Source organism: Balaenoptera acutorostrata, chromosome 3, assembly GCF_949987535.1.
Source record: "Balaenoptera acutorostrata chromosome 3, mBalAcu1.1, whole genome shotgun sequence".
Lineage (NCBI taxonomy): Eukaryota > Metazoa > Chordata > Mammalia > Artiodactyla > Balaenopteridae > Balaenoptera > Balaenoptera acutorostrata.
The window spans coordinates 177,151,413-177,171,930 of record NC_080066.1 but is presented as its reverse complement, the minus strand read 5'-3'; positions in this window follow the sequence as shown (position 1 = coordinate 177,171,930).

Genomic DNA, 20,518 nt, shown 5'->3' with positions numbered 1-20,518 from the left:
TACTCAGCCATAAAAAGAACAAGATAATGCCATTTGCAATGACATGGATGGACCTAGTGATTGTCATATTGAGTGAAGTAAGTCAGAGTAGGACAAATATCATATGATATCACTTACAGGTGGAATCTAAAAAAAAAAAAATGGTGCAAATGAACTTATTCACAAAACAGAAATAGAGTCACAGATGGGGAAAACAAACTTATGGTTACCAGTGGGTAAGGCGAAGGGGAGGGATAATCTGGGAGATTGGATTGACATATACACACAACTATATATAAAATAGATAACTAATAAGGACCTGCTGTATAGCACAGGGAACTCAATAGTCTGTAATGACCTATATGGGAAAAGAACCTAAAAAAGAGTGGATATATATACATTATAACTGATTCACTTGGCTGTACAGCAGAAACTAACACAACATTTTAAATCAACTCTACTGCAATAAAAATTAATTATAAAAACAAAACAAAACAAACAAAATAAAATAAAACAAAACAAAATAAAGTAGCTTCAAGCTTCTAATAAGTAGAACTACTTGGTCTGGGAGCTAAATTTCCAAAGGTTTTAACTGTTTGTTCTTGGTTTGTTTTATATCCCAAGCACTGGGGAGTGTCTGCAGTTCTGTTATAGAGATATGAGTGGTGAGTTCTACCACCTGGAAATGCACGGAAGTTCTCTAGACCCTCTCTGCTCGATTTCCTCATTTATAAAGCAGGGATGGAGATGACACCTCTTCTGCAGAGCTGTGTGATAGTTAATTGCAGGCCACGTATTTAACATGATACCTGGACCATTTTAAATACTCAAAAAATGTTACCTACTATTACCTGATAATAATGACAATGGCAATCCGTTCCTGCCAATCCTCACCAAAAAACTGTATAACATCAGTTTGATTGCATCCATTTTGCAGGTGACAATAACTGAGGCTAAAACGTAAAGCTAATCTTTTCTAAGACATTGCCAGAAACATATAGAACTTAAAATTTAAATGAGGGCTTCCCTGGTGGCGCAGTGGTTGAGAATCTGCCTGCCAATGCAGGGGACACGGGTTCGAGCCCTGGTCTGGGAAGATCCCACATGCCACGGAGCAACTGGGCCCGTGAGCCACAACTACTGAGCCTGCGCATCTGGAGCCTGTGCTCCGCAACAAGAGAGGCCGCGATGGTGAGAGGCCCGCACACCATGATGAAGAGTGGTCCCCACTTGCCGCAACTAGAGAAAGCCCTCGCACAGAAACGAAGACTCAACACAGTCATAAATAAATAAATAAAAGAACGTGAATTTCTTTTAAAAAAAAATTTAAATGAGATCTATACAACATGACTTCAAAGCCCAGTTTTACCACCATCTCATCTGCTTAACTTGCAAAGGATTCTTGGGTCTCTTAGGCTGCTTACAAGAGTCCAGTGTTTGGATTGAAAGATGAAAAACTCAGTCATTCCAACCTGCTGTTTTGACTCTACAAAGCTCAAATATCATATTTTTTTTTTTAGTTTTTGCTAGTGAATGGACTAAATATCACAAGTGATGATGACCATTTTTTGAGAACACTCCATGTGAGAGAATCTGAGACTCGTCTTCTCTAACAGAAAAAAAGAAATAGCAGGTGTTATCATCCCTGTTTTACTATTAAGTCTTACTGTTAAGTGGTGGAACCAGAAACAAAATCCAGATCTGTTGATTTGAAAAGCTCAGGCTCTTTCAAACAGCTGGCTTTTTTATAGTTTGTTTAAAGTCTAGAAGTAATGGGTACAGAAATTCTCTTATATCTCTATAGAGAACAACCAGGATTCTGGAAACAAGAATTGGTCGCATTTAAAGAAGAACTTTCATAAGCTTGAATGCACCTCTTAGACAGTGAGAAATGTCATCTATGATGCAATTAGAGAAGCTGATTCCATTATAAAATGATACAGTTCTTCGAAATACTGTTTTCATTTCCTTTGGGTATATACCCAGCAATAGAATTGCTGGATCACATGATTGATCTATTTTCAATTTTTTGAGGAACCTCCATAGAGTTTTCAATAGTGGTTGGACCAAATACATTCCCACCAACAGTGTATAGGTGTTTCTTTTTCACCACATCCTCACCAGCTCCTGTTTTCTTTTGTCTTCTTGATGATAGCCGTGATAGCTATTCTGATGGATGTGAGGTGATATGTAATCGTGGCTTTGATTTGCACTTCCCTGATGATTAGTAATGTTGAGCATCATTTTATGTGCCTGTTGGCCATTTTGTTGTCCTCCTTGGGAGAATGTCTACTTAGTTCTTCTGCCCACTTTTTAAATCAATTTTTTAATTAAGTTGCATGAGTTCTTTATATATTTTGGATACTAACCCCTTATCTGATATATGGTATGCAAAAATTTCTAATTCTGTAGGTTGTCTTTTCATTTTGTTAATTGTTTCTTTTACTGTGCAGAAGCTTTTGAGTTTTGCTTTTGTTGTTTGTGTTTTGGTGTCATGTCCAAAAGTCCATTGCCAATACCAATACTGAGGAGCGTCTTCCCTATGTTTTCTTCTAGTTTCATGGTATCAGGTCTTATATTAATCTCTGATCCATTTCAAGTTAACTTTTGGGAGTGGTGTGAGATAGAGGTCCAGTTTCATTGTTCTTCATGTGTTTCTCCAGTTTTCCCAGCACCAGTTATTGAAGAGAATATCCATTATTTCAGCATTATTCACAATGGCCAAGATATGGAAACAAACTAAATGCCCATCAACCCATCAACAGATGAATGGGTAAAGAAATGATGTGGTACATATACACAATGGTATATTATTCAACCATGAAAAAGGAGTATCCTATCATTTGTGACAACATGGATTGATTTTGAGTACATTATGCTAAGTGAAATCCATCAGACAGAGAAAGACAAGTATTGTATGATATCATTTATATGTGAAATCTAAAAGGGTCCAATTGGTAAAAACCAAAAAGTAAAATGGTAGTTACCAGAGGCTAGGGGGGTAAGAAGATAAAATTGATGTTGCTTATGGGTATAAACTTGCAATGTGTAGTAATAAGCTATAGTGGTATAATGCACAATATAATGAATATAGATAACAATATTGTCCTATAATTATGTAATGTGAAAAATATCACTACAACAATCATATTATAATATATAAATGTATCAAAGTAACACATTTTACACCTTAAATTTATACAATGTTTATGTTAAATATATTCAATAAAAATAAATTAAAAATGATACTGTGCGTTTATTTTCTATTTTCCCAATCCTTGGGTCTAATTATTGTTGACATCCTCTATACACTGTGAACTCTTTGGGGGCAAAGAGAAATTTATATGACAAATATGAACACAGGCAAACTGATTTCAAAAGCTCTTGAAAAATAAAACCTAATGAAATGCATTTGGGGAAACTAAAAAAAGGAAATTGTAAGAATAACTTCACAATCTTGTAAAGAATTCTACTAAAGTGAAGGGATGAAGACATAGAAATTATCATATACTGTGTCAGATCCTGAAGTATGGATTCCTGGAGATTAGCTGTGAGATGCTGGTATCTTAAATATTGGTTCTTTTGTTTAAATTAGTTGAAATGTAGAAACTAAGAAAAGTGGAAAGAAGGAAATTAGGCACAAATAATTCCACCACTCAAAGAGAAACACTTTTACCTTTCATTTATTTTCTTCTAAACTTTTGTCTTATACTTTAGAAAAATGCATTGGATTATACTTCATACATTTATTTGTATAAATAATTTTATTATTTGGGGGAGAAATTGGAAAAAATATAAAAGTACCAAGATGACAATACACAATTATATTCTATAAACATGGAGGCATATGTTTTCCCAGTTTTTTCTACTATCATAAAGACAAAAATGTATCAGATAACATAGGAATAGATTCCCTTTTTATAAGTAAAATACTTGAATGTTACAGACATCTTCATTTTTGTCCTGATAAGACAAGAGCCTTTATGCATTTTTATTTTATTTATACGCCACTCCAGTCACCTTCATATTTTCATTTCCCATGTTATTGTTGCCTACAGCTTTAGTTTGAACTTGTTAAAAATTGTATAAATCATATTATACTTTTTATGGACAGTAGTAGTTTAGAATCACCAATGTCTGACTGATTTCCTAGCTCAGTGTGGCTTCCCATATTCCTTTACTTCCTTCTGGTTAATTTTTATCTTGCTGAAGAAAATTCAGAAAAGGTCTGTGGCTTTCTGAATCATTTTATATCCAAGAGTATCTTTATTTTACACTCAATCTAAAATGATTTATTTTTTACTGGGTATAAAATATCAGGTTTTAAGTTATTTTGTTAGTCAACAATTTTGAAGGTATTGCACCAGTGTTTTCTGGCATTGTGGTGTTTCTAATAAGAAGTCTGGAATAAATTGAGTTCTCAGCTCCTTGTGGATAATATGATCTTTTTCTTGGTGAGCTATCAGGATTTTCTTTTAATGTTTGATTATCATAGGTTCAATAGAAAACTCACAGATATGGCTATTTATGTGTTTTTATTAATTCTGCTTGATAATTTGTGGACTCTTTCCATGTGAGGTATTGTGAAGTTCTTTAATTCCAAAGAGTCCTCAAGTCATTATATCTTTAAATGATATCTGTTCGATTGGAGATTTAATTAGATAGATGTTGAATTTCTGCATTTATTCCTCTCAGATTTTCCATCACTTTGCACTATGTTCTGGGGAAATTTCCCAATTTAACTTTCCAACTTCTGTTATTTAATCTTCATCCAAATCCAGTTTGCTTTTTAACATTTCTGTTGAGCATTTTATTTCAATTATTGGAGCTATTACTTACAAAATCTCTTAATTATGTTTTTTCAAAACTGATTGAACTTATGATTAAATTATTTTTATAACAGCATACAGAAACATTTGAACTCCTTTTCTGAGGGCTCTCTCTGCTCTGTTTCTAAGAGATAAAATGTGCTAGGATTTTGTGTTTCTTTTTTGATACATGCTAAAGGGGATTTCTATTTTCCTGATACTGTATTGCCATTTAGATACACAGCTGAGAATCTATCAGAGCAATATAGAGAATCTATCTTTTTTCTCTAGTTTCTTTTAAGACTTTCTCCTGTCTTTGGTGTCTACAATTTCATTATGATGTGTTCAGGTGCACATTTGTTTTCTGAGGTACACTTATACAGAATAGGATGTCAAGATAATAAGTGTGATGAGGTTTGATAATTTTATATATCTCTTTATAACTATCTTCCTCTCCCCACACCCCCCCTCAAATGCACACACAGTCACAGTGGAGAACATTTCCATTGCCTCAGGAAGTTCCCTCCTTCTCCAAAGTACTTTCTCCCATCCAAGTACTAACCAGGCCCGACCCTGCTTAGCTTTGGAGATCAGATGAGATCAGGAACATTCCCGGTGGTATGGCTGTAGACTCAGAGGCACTCTCTGATTTGTAATACCATAGATTAGTTTTGCCTATTCATGGACTTCTTATACATGGAATCATCATGTAGTATTGATATATATGGTCTGCGTCCAACTTCTTTCACTTAATATAACAGCATTGAGGTTCACCCATGTTGTTATATTTATCAGTAGTTTGTTCTTTTGTATAGTGGAGTAGTGTTCCATTGTGTTATCATATAACAACTTGTTAATCATTGAATTGTTGATAGGTATTTGGCTTGTTTGCAATTTTTGTATATTATGAATAAGGTAGCTAAGATATTATTGTAAAAGAGTTTATGTAAACACATGTTTTGTTTTTTCTTGGATAGATTATTAGGAGTGGATTTTATGGGTCATAGGATAGGTGTATATTAAACTTTCTAAGAAACTGTCAAATAATTCTTCAAAGTAATTGTACAATTTTAAATTCCCCAGAAATGCATGAGAGTTCCAGTTATTCTATGTGCTCACAGATGTAAGGTATTATCTGTGAGTTTTATATTAGCAATTCTAGTGAATATGAAGTGCTGTCTCACGGTGGTTTATGTCACATTTCTTGGATGACTAATAATGCTTAGCGCACGTCCATGTACTTACTGGTTATTTCTATATCTCATTTGTAAAGTTTCTGCTCAAGGTTGTTGCCCCATTTTTATTGGGATTATTATTATTACTGATTTTTAGAGTCTTAAAAAATATATTCCAGATATGTCTTTTGACAGATTTTTGTACTACAATTTTTTTCTCCCAGTGGTTTTCATATTCATGTTCATAGCGGTGTCTTTTAGTGAGCAAAATGTTTAACATTGATGAAGTCCAATTATATTTTCTCTTGTGGTTAATATTTCTTGTGCCTTCTCTAAGAAATCTTTGCCTAACTCAAAGTCACAAAAATAGTATCCTGTTTCCTTCTAGAATTTTTGTGCTTCTAGTATTTCAATTTAGACTCAAGATCCATATAAAAATAATTGTTATGTAATGAATTAAGAGAGGTTACATTTCCATTTTCCCATACAGGTATCTAGTTATTTAAGCAAAAGTTCTTTAAAAGGACTTCTTTAGTCATTTAATTTTGTGTGTGTGTGTGTGTGTGTGTGTGTGTGTCTTAGTTGACACCAAAATGTGTGTCTCTTTCTGGACTCTCTGTCCTGATCCATTAATTTGTCTGTCCTTGTACCAACATCACAACTTCTTAATTACTTGTAGTCTAGACACCAGGTAATGTTTTTATTTTTGGAAATAATTTTGTTTATTCTACATCCTTTACATTTCCATATAAATATTTATATCAGCCTGTCATTTTCTTGAAGAACAAATAGCCTGCTGGGATTCTAATTGGGATTACATAGTCTATAAATCAATTTGAGAACAATTGCCGTCTTAACGTTGAATCTTCCAGTCCATAAACATGGTATACATTTCCATTAATTAGGTCTTCTTTAATTTCTCTCAGCAAATTTCGTTTATTTTTTTTCAATGTAGAAATCTTACACAACTTTTGTATTTGTATTTTGTATATTTTTTGTTTGATATTTTTATAGTACCATAAATGTTACTGAACTTTTAATTTCACTTTTAAATTATTTTTTGCTTAAATATAGAAATGTATTAACCTTGAATCTCATAAAATTAATACATTTATTTATTATTCTAATAATATTTATATACATATATATTCTATAGGGTTTTCTGTGCACACAATCAGTTTATCTGTGAAGAATGATGGTTTTACTTCTTCCTTTCTAATATTTAAGCCTTTCCTTTTTTTTCTCCTTGATTTATTGCTCTAGTGATGACAGCAGACACTCTTGCCTTGTTCTTAATCTTAAGGGAAAAGTGTTTAATGTTTTGCTGTCTAGTATCATGGTAGCTGTAGACTTTTCCTAAGTGCCCTTTATCAGATTGAAAATTTTTCTTCTTCCTATTCATACTTTTCTGAGAATTTTTACCATAAATGGAGGTTGAATTTTATCAAACACTTTTTCTACATATATTGAAATAATCTTATCATTTTTATTCTTATTTGTTTATGTGATGAATTATATTAATTGATTTTCAAATATAAATAAGCATATATTAACCCAACCTAGGCTAGATCCCTCAGAATTATGATGTATTTATCTTTTTTATATACTGCTGGATTCAATTTTCTAATATCATGTCAGGGATTTTCACATGTGTATTCATAAAAATACTGGTATATTAATTTCTTTTTTAAAAATTCATTGTTAAGTTTTGGTATCAGAGTTATTCTGACCTTATAAATGAGATGGAAAATATTCTTTTTTTCTATATTTTCTCTAAGAGTGCAAGATTTTGTTTTTCCTTAAAATTTTTGGAATTCACCAATGAAGCCATCATGGCCTGGAAAGGTTTGTGGGGTTTTTGTTGCTTGTTTGTTTTGCAGGTGTGGTAGGCAGAATAATGACCTCCCAGAGATGACCAGAAATGTGAGAAGTAGCCTCCAGAACTGTGAGAAAATAAATTTCTGTTGTTTAAGCCACCCAGTCTGGTATTTTATTATGGCAGCCTGAGCTGATGAATATGGCATCTTATTCTTTTCCTGTGTTTTCAATTTTTAATTTCTTTAATTAATTAAAATATATGATACTCTTAGAATCTCTACATTCTAGATTTTCTATTATGTAAATCTCTAGATGATTAAGTCTAGCTATTTTTGTTGTGTTTCCATTAACTCATGGTGAATTGTTATTTCGTGCATTTTAGAGTTTTGGATTGTGAACTCTTCTTTAGTGGGAGTCATTGAAAACATTGCATCCCCAGGATAAGGGCAATCCCTCCAGAAAGAGTCTGCCTTGCTTTCACCATAAACTTAGGAATATCTGTTTCAAAATATTCATTATATGGTATCATGTCTAAAACCTTCAAAACTGACATTTCCTCCCTTTTTGAACCTCCTTTGATATAGATAGAACTTCACTGTTGACTCATTGTAACTATAGGTGAATTTATTTCTAGCTATTCTTTGAGGAATCTAACTTTTCTGGCACTTTAATCTCAATTATTCTTATTTTAAAGGCCCAATATTTTGTCCCCAGCTGTCTACACATTCACGTTCATTCAACTGATGTATTTTAATTATGAAGATGGGAATTTCATTGGTAGCTTAGAGTCAGCTTTTCTTACTGTCTGGGTTTTTGCTCTCTTTTGTTTTTGTTGTCTTTTTTTTTTTTTTTAACACCATTGGAAGTTTATGTATTTAAGGGAGGCCCATTACATTGTATCCTTTATTTTTAATGTGCTTCTGTAACGGGAGGAGTGTTAGATTATATGTAATCTTTATATGGTCAGAATTGAAAGTCAATACTCATTTTACAATGTTACTATAACCTGATGTCAAAAGTGGACATAGATAGAAATGTAAAATGAAATTATAGGCTAATATCACTAATGACTGTAAAAGCAAAAGTCCTAAGTAAAATTTAATAAAGAGATGTCAGCAATATAGCAAAAAATTATGTATCATAACCAGATAGGGTTTATTTAAATAATGCAAGAAATGATCAATATTGAAAACCTGTCCAAATTATTACTATATTAATAGTATAAGATATAAAAGTCATCTTATTATCTCAATGGACAATGAAAATCATTTAATAAGACAGCATACAATCCTGAATAAAGGAAAAAAATCCTCGCATACTAGATATAATAGAAACCTTTCTTCACAATTCTCTGAAACTTCATCACATCATACTTAGTGATAAAACTATTAAACAATAGCATTCTTTTACCACTTATGTAGTAAATATTTATTAACCACCTACTACATGATATTCTTCTAGTTATGGAAATAGAGCAGAGTATATAACACAGTCCTAGACTTTGAAGTTAAATAACAGAAAGAAATACTTTTTTTAAAAGTACAATACTGCCATAATTTGTGAGAGATGATTTTAAAGTATGAGCACTAGTAAAGGAGTGAGTTCTGCAAGGTGACCTGAATCAGTTTAATATTCAAACGTTATATTTTCCTTTAAAACATCAGTACCAATTAGGAAAGGTAACCAAAATATTTCCCAGTAACCATAATATCTATATGTCTAGTAGCAAACCTAAAAAGAAATGTGTTCAAACTTTTTGAAGAAATGTATAATATTTTAAGGAAGAACATTAAAAAAATATGAATAAATTAAGAAAATACTATGGTTATGAGTGAGAAGAATCAATATCAACTTTCTCCAAAATTAATCTATCATTTTGTTGCAATCCATTCAAATCCAAACAGGATTGTTCGTCCCAAGGACCGTAACAAACTAGTTCTACATTTTTTATGGTAAATGTATAAAATTTGCCAAAACAATGTTGAAAGAAAATAGAAGAACAAAATAATTGTTTTTTTAGAGCAATTTTGCAAAAAAGTTTGTTACATACAAGATAAAATACATTATAAACCTAACAAAGAGAATAGTAGCAGGCTAACATAGATAAGAAAGTTTAGCATATGTTAAAGATAGTACTTTAAATGATTGGGAAAAGGATGGTTTATTTCATCATGTGGTTCAATTGTCTACAGCGTTTAAAAGGGAGCATCAGTCTTCACCTCAAGCCATTTACAAAAGTACCTTTCAGATGAATTATTCTCATATTCTTATTTATACTATAAGGAAATTTAGGTGAAAACGTTCTTGACCTTAAAGTTGACATGTCTTTTTTTTTTTTCCTAATTTATTTATTTATTTATTATTATTATTTTTTAACATCTTTATTGCAGTATAATTGCTTTACAATGGTGTGTTAGTTTCTGCTTTATAACAAAATGAATCAGTTATACATATACATATGTTCCCATATCTCCTCCCTCTTGCATCTCCCTCCCTCTCACCCTCCCTATCCCACCCCTCTAGGTGGTCACAAAGCACAGAGCTGATCTCCCTGTGCCATGCAGTTGCTTCCCACTAGCGATCTATTTTACGTTTGGTAGTGTGTATATGTCCATGCCACTCTCTCACTTTGTCACAGCTTACCCTTCCCCCTCCCCATATCGTCAAGGACCTACTAGAGAATGGACTTGACATGTGTTTTTAACGAGATGCAAAATCAGACGCTATTAAAGAAAAGATTAATCTACTTGACAATATCAACATTTAAAAATGCTGATTACAACAAGTTAAAAAGCAAGTGATAATCTAGGAAAAAAATACCTATATATACCTATACAATATAGATCTACAAAATACCTACATACTGCCTACATATGTAACAAAATATAAAGAAATGATATCCAAATATATAGAGTACATGCAAATAAATAAGGTAATATTAGCACAATAAAAAAGACAAAACCATGAGCTGACAATGAAGAGTAGAGGAAATACAAAAGGCCAATAAACATGTGAAAATAGACACTCTGTATAAAATAACATCAAGCAAATGTAAATTAAGACAGCAATGACATGCTCTTTTTCAATCATCAGATTAGAAACAAATTAAAAAGTTAAGACTATCAGGCTCTGATGACAGTATGAGGAAACACCATCTCCCTTTGGTTAACTGCTAGTAAAGTGTTAGATTGGAGAAGGTATTGAGCTACCTTAGTGCCAATAAAAAGAGCGTATTGAAGCTAACGTGTATCCACATAATAGGCTCATACACATCAGTTAAAACTATGTTCAGAGATTGGGAAAAGGCTTTACTATCTATTATTAAATGAGAAAAGAAGTTTGCAGATCATGATGTAACATGCAAAGAATAATTATGATATAATTTTTTTGCAGACATTAACAAAATACTGCAGGAGCCCACTTTGAGGACTTATGCCGTAGTGTTGACCAGCCCATGGAGGTACAATCATAGCAATATAATAACTGAGATCTTCATCATTATCATCGTCATCATCACCTTCATCACCAACATCCAGTGCCTGGGGCAGTGATTGGAGTCATAAGAGCAAGCAGTCAGCATGTGTTGAATGAACAAAGCAGTGCAACATAAATATCCTTTATCATCACAGCTGCCAATTATTTAGTGCCTCCTTTAAGTCAGAATGTATAATTGGTCATTTCATCCATGCTATTTAGTTTAATCTAATAATAATCTTTTTTCCACTAGAAAAAACTGAGATTTAGAGATGTTAATACAACTTACTAAAGATCAAACAGCTACTAAGCTTGCAAGCCAAAATTCAAATCCAGGTGTCTAGGATTTTTCTTTCTACCAGCATTAACTCCATATTCATAGACATCCGTATGTGAATGTCATATGTCTATAAATTATTAAAATTTTGATAACACATTCATTTTTTTCTTAGTGTGGCTCTCAAGAAATCTATTCCTTTAAAAGAAATACAAAAAAGATGAATTCTTTGAAAACAGCAGCCAGCACAGTTTTAGTAAATATAATATTTATAGGACTTTGCAATTAATTTACAAATTTTTTACATCAAAATTTGCCCTGATGGTCTTATTCTTTGGGGAAAACAATTGTCTCCTTTGTGATGTTTTCCCACACTAAAGGCAATTATTGTTGCTTCTAGCTGTAATAAAAAAATAACCAAAACAGATAGAAGTGTCTTCATTGAAATTGAGCTGAAACTCCCACTGTGGAAATAATCAGAAAATTAAAAGCTCTGCAATCTTGCAAATAACATTGCAACTTAATATTATTGGAACATAACATTATTATCTCTTTTTATAGGGAAAACAAACATAAATATATTTTAAAATGACACCACGATATTAGTTTTATTTTATTGAATGAGGGGGTGGCACAAAGAACAATAACTTTTTAGGACTGAGCAAATGAAACAATGGGAATTTATGAAAAAATGATATGATGCAAGCAAGTCTCAGTCTCAGACAGAATCTTCCAAAGACAATGGTGTACTAAACCAGCTCCTCCTCTGTGATTTTCTAAGGTGGTTTCATCTACAATTCTCAGTGGTGGCAACGGGCACAGGGTCTGACACCAGCTAGGCGTGCAATCAGTGTGGGTTAAATGAGTTTTTAATTAATATTGAAAAAGATCAAAGTCAAGTCCTTCCTTTATCTATCTCCCTCCCTTCTTCCCTCCACTATCCCTCCCTCCCTCCTTTCCTTCCTTCTCTATCCTCCTTACCTTCCTTCCCTTCTTCCTTCCTTCCCTCCATCCTCCCTTCCCTCCTCCCTCCCTCCCTTCCTTCCTTCCTTTTCCTTTTCCTGCCTTCGTTACTTCCTTTCTTCCTTCCTTCGTTCCTTCCTTCCTTCGTTCCTTCCTTCCTTCCTCTCTTCTTTTATATTACTTTGAGTTATGAGGGGATATAAAACAGGATAGTTCATCTCTACAAATAAAATACATCATTTGAAGTCAAATAATCAATTAAACATACATTCACTGAGGACTCATCCCATAGAAGATTTTCTAAGATATTCTACTGGACCTTCAGGATACGACATCAGACATAACTTAATGTCTGACTTCAAGAAAAGTTCAGTAGTCTCTGACTTTGTCCTTGTCCTTTGCAAGGATCTGGGGGCTACTGAAATGAGGCAGCCTTGAAAGTGCTTCACAGGATGTGTGGTCTAAACACAGGGGAACTGGAGGTCACGTTGCCATTTGCAGAAATGTTGAAGTCTAAGAGACTTCTTGGGAAGTTGATGAGTTCGGTTTTAGACAAGTTGTGTAGATGTCAGAGCACTCCACTGGAGCTGTCCCCAAGCAGCTGGAAAGTTGAGAAGTGCAAGGGTTGATGTTGTAGTTCATTTTTATGAGAATATAAATCATAAATTGGTCAGCTATTATTTTCTTAAACTGTGGGATGTGAATGTGAATTTTTTTCTTGGAATATCCCCACCCTCCTTGAAATAATCAGGATTGCTTTTCTATCTTATGGGTGGGTAATCAGAGATAAGAGAACAGAATTCAGTCTATCTGGTTGATTGGCAGCTGTTGGGCAAGTTTTCACTTTCCTCTTAAGATGCTCAGACTTAAACCTACTCTCTGACTGCCTCCTTAGGAGAACTAACTGGAATGGTCTCTGGGCACTGTTTTGGGTACAACAATAATACTTTAGTAGGCAATGAAGTGGGAAGACCATAGGGATTGGACTTGAGTTTGACTCCCAGATCTGCAACGTACTAACTCTAAGCTGCCATGAAATTATCTTAATATCTTTTCTCCTTGGTCTCTTCATCTGCAATATGGAAACAAATTCAGGGTCAGGTGAATGTGAAATAACAGGAGTGCCAGGCCCAGAAATTAGTTTAGATTCTAAGTGATCTGAGTTCTCTTCACTATAATTTTGGGTTCATCAATCAAGTGGCACTTTTTTCCCTTTTGCCATAATCCTTTGTGCATATTTCTTTCTCTCTCTAGAAACCTATACTCAAATCTTCTTGGGTCCCTCAGCTGAATTTTCCCTAATGTCCCCCCACTCTGAGCATAATGTCAAATATGATTTAACCAATTTATAGCAAGGTCAAGAGTCAGTCCATCAATGGCTTGGTTTCTGGGCTTCCTAGCCTCTGGAATAGGAGCAAAAGGGATTTAGTGAGTGTAGGCTATTTCCTCCTTCCTGAAGCCTTGCATGGCATGAGGGCCAGACAATGATATAGCCCTGGGGCTTTCTTTTAATTTTCTTTCCTGGTTTGGTCTTTCTCCAGAGTTGAAACGAATAGGCTGGAGATGGAAGTTATATAAAGTATTGGCAACTTCCTTTTGGGATTGCTTTGTTTAAGGAGCCATTTTATGATCAGATAAGTGCTTTGATATATATATATATATATATATATATATATATATATATATATATATATATATATATATATATATATACATATACATATATAAGCAGTTTGAATATGATTTAGATCTGAACTTCCTGCAGAGTGAAAGAGTTGCTTCTCTTTTATCCAAAGTGCTTAATATTTAAATTTGTAAGTTGAAAACATGCTTAGCTTTTGACTCACCTAACCAAGGCATCTTTTTTCAATTTGATTCAATCTGGTGCATTCCAAATAACTTATCACTTATTGGGCACCTGATGTATATGTGGCACCACACAGGGTCCTGGGTGCACAAAGATAAGTGAGATTTTGTTATCCAACTGTATCTTCCTTGTCCACTTCTCTCCATCCTTTCAACTGTTTCCTACTCAGCCCCATCATTGCCTGGATACAGCCATTCAGATGGGCTTCCTGCATTGAATGATCCTGACCATAGTCTACCTAACAATAGGAATTCTCTTTTTGAAACATAACTCAGACCACTACCTTCCCCTGCTTTAAAACTGCCAGTGGCTTCTACTGCATTTAGAATAACAGCAAACTATTGTACAGTCTTTGTCTTTTCTCCCTGCTTTTCCTCCATCCCCACCTCTTTGAACTCCTTTTAAATCAGGCCCCCCACTTGCCCACCAGTCTTCATCCCTCAGCCCCTTCTCATCCCTGATGTATTTAGTGCCTCGGGGCCTCTCCACCAGCTGTTTCCTCTGCTAGGATGGTCCCCAGATTCACCTTCGAGCTCCTGGCTCCTTTCTCTCTCGTCATGCAAGTTGTCTTCTCAGAGAAGTCCTTCCTGCTCCTTTGGTCTACAGAGGCTCTCCTCAATAACACTGACCACTCTCTGATACTGTTTGTGTTTGTTCATTTGTTTATCATTTGTCTCCCTACCACCACCCCCTTTCATTATAATCGCCATAGAAATGGGATTGCACTTCTTATAGCTCTTTTCCTAGCACCTACAATAGCTCAAGAGATATTTGCTTAAAAAGAAAAAAAAAAAAGATGAATTCCTTTGATGTGTTCATAGGCTAGGGGAGGCGTCAGATCAGAATCCAAAATACTACAATAATCTAGGTGATACAAGAGAGATTCAGTGCTCAAGGAAGGGGTCCACAATCACAGGACCACCAGGGGAGGCTGTGGATGGGCAGTGGGTCATCACCAGTTGACATTATCTTACTAAAATGCCCCACTGTGTTGTCCTTAGAAATATAAGTTATAAGTATGTCAATATTCACTCTTCCAGGAATACACTTGCACATGAGAATTATCTATATATAAGCCCGATGGAATTGTATCAACTTTGAGAAATGTTGCTGCTAATGAATGGTATTTGGTAGTATGATCCTCCAACTCACACATTTTCCCTAATTTATCTTCAGAAAGTTCCTTAGTGAGCTTAGAGTCAGATCATAGAGGTTAGTAATCAGTCTACTATTTTAATGGAGTCAGCAAGTCAAAAGCGGAGGACATCACCAGTGGTTTAGTGGGTGGAGAACCAAGGGCTCAGGGTAAATGGCTTAGGACCAAGATCACATGCAATGAAAGGGCTGGGAGGCCCTCCTTCATGTGGAGCCTGATGCATTAGGTGGTTGAAACGTGAATGCCTAGTTGAGCTATAATATTGTGGATATACCCTTGACCTCCACCTCAATTATAGATACATGCACACATTTTCTTTGGAACCCATGGGATGCCTGGCTTTGTCATGGTGCCTTTTCTACTGATGCTCACATGGAGGTGTTCTGTTCTTTGCAACTGAATTTCTTCCTGCTTAAACAGTAAGTCAACAAAAATTTAAATTGAAGCCTCTGATTCTTCAATTCTCGTAACTCATTAGGAAAAAGAGAAGAGTCTTTTATACCATGGTTCTCTGGCAGTGCAGAGGGCTGGGGCAGCTTAGGGTCTCAGAGCCAGTCTACTGAGTATCAAAGGCCCCAGGATGCAACCTGAGAAGCCCAGACATTATCCTTCACTGAGCAACAGGCAGGGGCTTTGAACAATAGACACTGGGTGGGCTGTAAGAAAAGGATGGATTCTTCTCTACTATTCCTCCTTTCTTGACTTGGTCTTTCTTGGGAAAGGCTGGGATCATTGTGTTGGGGTCAACTTTGTTCTTATATCTGCAAAATCCTAGTTTGCATTTGAAGCTCACCCACTCACTCCCAGTCTGGCTCTGCCTTCCCTTCCACTTGGCTTTTTCATGTTCATCCTGGAGCACCTGGGGTCCAGCCACCACCAATATGCTTTCTTGCCACTTGTTTACCTCTCTGTCCTTGGTCATGGTGTGTCCTCCTTCTGGGGGGCTTTTCCTTAGCTCCTTGTCTCGTCTTACTCATCATCCAAAGCCCTGACAAAAATGCCAAATCCTTCAAACCCTTGAGCAGAGTAATTAATTTTCTTCTTAGGGATCTCGGAGGGTTTGGTACCTCCAATTGAACTCTCGCTTCTTCTTCTCTGTTGGAGTCACATAATAATAATTATCACATAGTAACTTGACTCTGTGTGTGTCTGTCTGTCTGCTTGCCTGACTCCCTGAGATACTGAATATACAAATGGGCAATGGCCAAACCATATATGACAACAAAACTCTAACCCACAACCTCTGCAGGAAACAGCCCAGGAAACCAAACCACAACTTCTGCAGCAACTGGGTCCAGAACTTGGTTAGAACATTCGGTTAGAAGTTGGTCAACAGTTGCCAGTTTCCCTATGCCCCGCCTCCACCTTCTAACTTAGGACCAACCAGAGAAAGCCAAATATGCTCCCCAAACCAATCACATAAGAAGCCTGTTCCTAGTCAGCCACCTCCAGCATTTCCAGGCCAACAGCCTCCAATTAGGGCACACCTGAAGCCTTCCCTTGTAACTCCTGCCAAGCTTCCTCTTCCCTGGCCTGCTTTTGATGTCCTGCCAAACACAGCTGATGGTAGCTGACTCCTTTTTAGCCAGCTCTAAGTCAATAGCCTCTGCGTATTCTCATTTAGGTGGTCTTTATTTACTTCTGCATCCCCAAGACACTGAACAACAGATATCACTATTCTTATTTTACTTAGGGAGGTACCGAGGATGAGAAGGGTTACACAGTTTGGCTAAGTTCTCACAGCTGAACCAACAAAGCCAATGTTTGAATTCATAGCTCTCTGATTCCAAAGCTATTCCTTTTTCTACTCTGTGGTCATTCCTCTGCACACCACAGTGTTTGCATCTTTGTATCTCCTGAGCCCTGTACAGGGACTGGCATATAGCAAGTGCTCATCAGACAGCTGAGGGCTTGGGTTATTGCTAATGTTCTTAGGAAATGAGTCTCTATTATTTCTAACCGGTCTGCACTTTTGGAAGCAGACAATGTATGTAAGTTCTGGTGAGCATTTCTGTTCTCAGAATAAATGTGAACTGTTATTTACTGCAAAAAATACCAAGACTCATTTTTTAATATACTGCTTAACATAATAATTCCTGGAAACTGTTCCCCTGTGGTGAAATAATGAAAAGTAAGAGAAAAGAGCTGCAAATGTTGTTTCTGAGCAAAAGATTAAAGTACTCCTCTCCTTGAGTTTTCTTCACATGTTTAAGTAATAGAATTGGTTGGTTGGCCTCACGTTGTAAATTACAAAACCAACCACTCTTAAGCTGGTGCCCCTGAGCTGTGGTGTGTGCAGGTCATGCCATCAAGACAGGGCATTCTTGGGAGAAGCCCATTTTGAAGCATTCATGTTGCCAGGATCTGAAGTACCTGATTTATTAATGAAACTATTTATAAAAAAGCTTTGTGAGCATTTTATTTTTCTTTGGTTTTATTCCTTTCTATGGAAGTTTGGTAGTCCTGGGAGAATTTTAAACTAAGAGCCTGACATGGAAGAAACTTCCATCATGGAAAACTTGCATACTAGTGGAAGTTCTTTTACAAGTTTGCAAAGGTAGCTTAGGCCATAATTATATAAGATGTTTTTAAGAAGTGGATTTTCTTGCAGTATCCCAGGACTGGGAATTGGAGCATTCTGAGTTCCATATGGACTCCCTGTTTTGAGTAGGACAGCTTGTGTGCCTTTTTAGAAGCCTCAATTTTCTAACCTATAAAATAGGTAGAAGGGATGTCTTCCCTACTTGGAGAATCAAATGAGATTATGACAAATATGAAAGCACTTCACAAATTTAGAAAGGTCATGCAGCTGTCATCATTACTACAAAGCAAGCTATCCTTACAAAGTATCAAATGATAATCTATTACTTGTTTTCTGCATTTTGTCTTAACAAAATGAAATACTTATCTTAGACTGGTGAAACTTGTCAGATACAGAATCCCCAGTTTGCATCAGGAATCATGGAATTATTAGTATTTGTCAAGCCTTAAAAGATCATAAGATCATATAGTTCACCCTCTCTGTTTTGAAGGTCAGGGTCAAATGTTTCCAGGGGAAGACTAAGTGGGAAGTCCTTGAGGGGATGGGTTTGTATAAAGAGTCTGAGCCTTAATGAGTGTGTTTTAGTGTTTTTTTCTGGGGCAGAACATCAAATTCCATTAGACTACAACTTGTGAAGCTAGAAAAACAAGATGGTGGCCATAGTGGTTGGAGGACCTGGGGATAGAAAGTAAGGGATGTGGCAAAGAGGACACAGCCACAGTGTTTATCTATGATTTCAGCCTTTTGTAGCTGAAATAGAGTCTTTTCAGCAGAAGACTGTCTAACTGTGTCAGTACTTTTGTACAGCTTATTACATGGACCATTGGTGTCTTTGTGTTCTGCCACTGATTTTTGGCCTCACATCTTTTAGAAAACTGTGGTATATCTCAGTTGTACTAAAGGAACCAATGCAGGATGGGGTGTCTTCTCAAGTTAGGATTCCTTCTGATGGGGCTGAGTCTTCTCCCCTGAAAAGCTGTCATTGCTGTGGTGTAGAAACCAGTGGCCCAGAAGTATGACTCCTTGTGACTCATTGATCCAGTTGTCTTGAAACAGTGCAGAATCTTCTTCCAGTGCTTTTTTTCTGCCCAAACTGCAGATTTCTGTGCTTTGTTTGAACAAGAGTTGGAAGGGAGGGTTGAGACTGCTGCTTTCAAGTTTAGAGGGGCCATTTCTGAGCTACCTGGCACACACAATAACCTGTCCTTTGACTGGCCGATGGGGCTTTCTGATAAGGGCCACCTGATACGTCTTAATGGATGCAACACCTCCTCTTGGGGGCACGCACATTCCTCAGATGTCTGGCTCCAACCTGACAGCCTTTTGAACTTCCTATATTCTGAAAGCCCATTACTTGACTTAATAATATGGGGGAAATTTGAAGGCTGTCCTTGCCAAGGTTTTCTCAGACATGTCGAAAGGAGATGTGGTTTGTAAGAAAGGAGTTTTGAAAATTATCTCTGCAAATGATCAACATGCTCAAGTCTCTCCTTGACCCTGTGACACCCCCCTCCCCATGCATTCTTGCCTCAAAAGAAGGGTTCTAACTAGCTGTCTCCTGTTTGTCATACTCCAATGGCTTATCAAATATCTTTCCCAAAGCTTTCCTACTGGTCCCACGAAACTGATTTCCATGGGTCCTATGGATTAGTTGCCAGTCCTACTGAACCACTTTTGCCCTTATCGTGAACTTTCTGCTATATTTGACCCTGATAACCACGCCCACCTTCTTGGGACTCTTTCCTGAGCTTCTGTTTTCACCAAATTTTCTATTTTTCTTAGTATTTCTTTCCCCTAACAGGTTGAATTATCTAGAAGCAGATTCTAACATGAAGTCCAGGGTGAAAGGTATTTATTAGGAATCAACATCTTTGGGGAGGGGGGCATTGATGTAGGTACAACAAAGCCTTAGGTAGCTTCAGGGTCTCTGTGGGGAGTATCGCCTATCAGAGTGTCCCATGTCAAGGAGAAATGAGCAGGTCTTTACTCCCACCTGGCTCAGTCACAGATGCTTTGTTCCTGGGAAGGACGTGACCTCTGGCAGAACAGCTCTTTACAGTGGGGAAGATCCTGAAGGACCTGACATCTGGATGCTGTTTATAGAACGAACTCCCTGCAGCTGGGTGACAAGTCCGGGCTTAAAGGGGAATCTGAGTGAGGCGGCCCTGTGACCACCCCATTTTCCTTCATAGGTCCCTTTGCACCAGGTGGTCACACACACCCCTGAGAATGATGAAAGCAGTGGGCTTTCTCCCCAGAAAAAAGATGCACATGTGCCCACTGGTAAATACATTACTGACAACTTGAAAGGGTTCATAAGCGTTCCAAAACCCACCAAAGGGTCCTTACAATAGATAGACTTAATCACAGTCAATCTGCCATTGTATCTGATTCTTCTCACTATACTTCAATTCACATCCAAATATATCCCAAGGAAAACTCAAAAGTCAAGTGCTTCT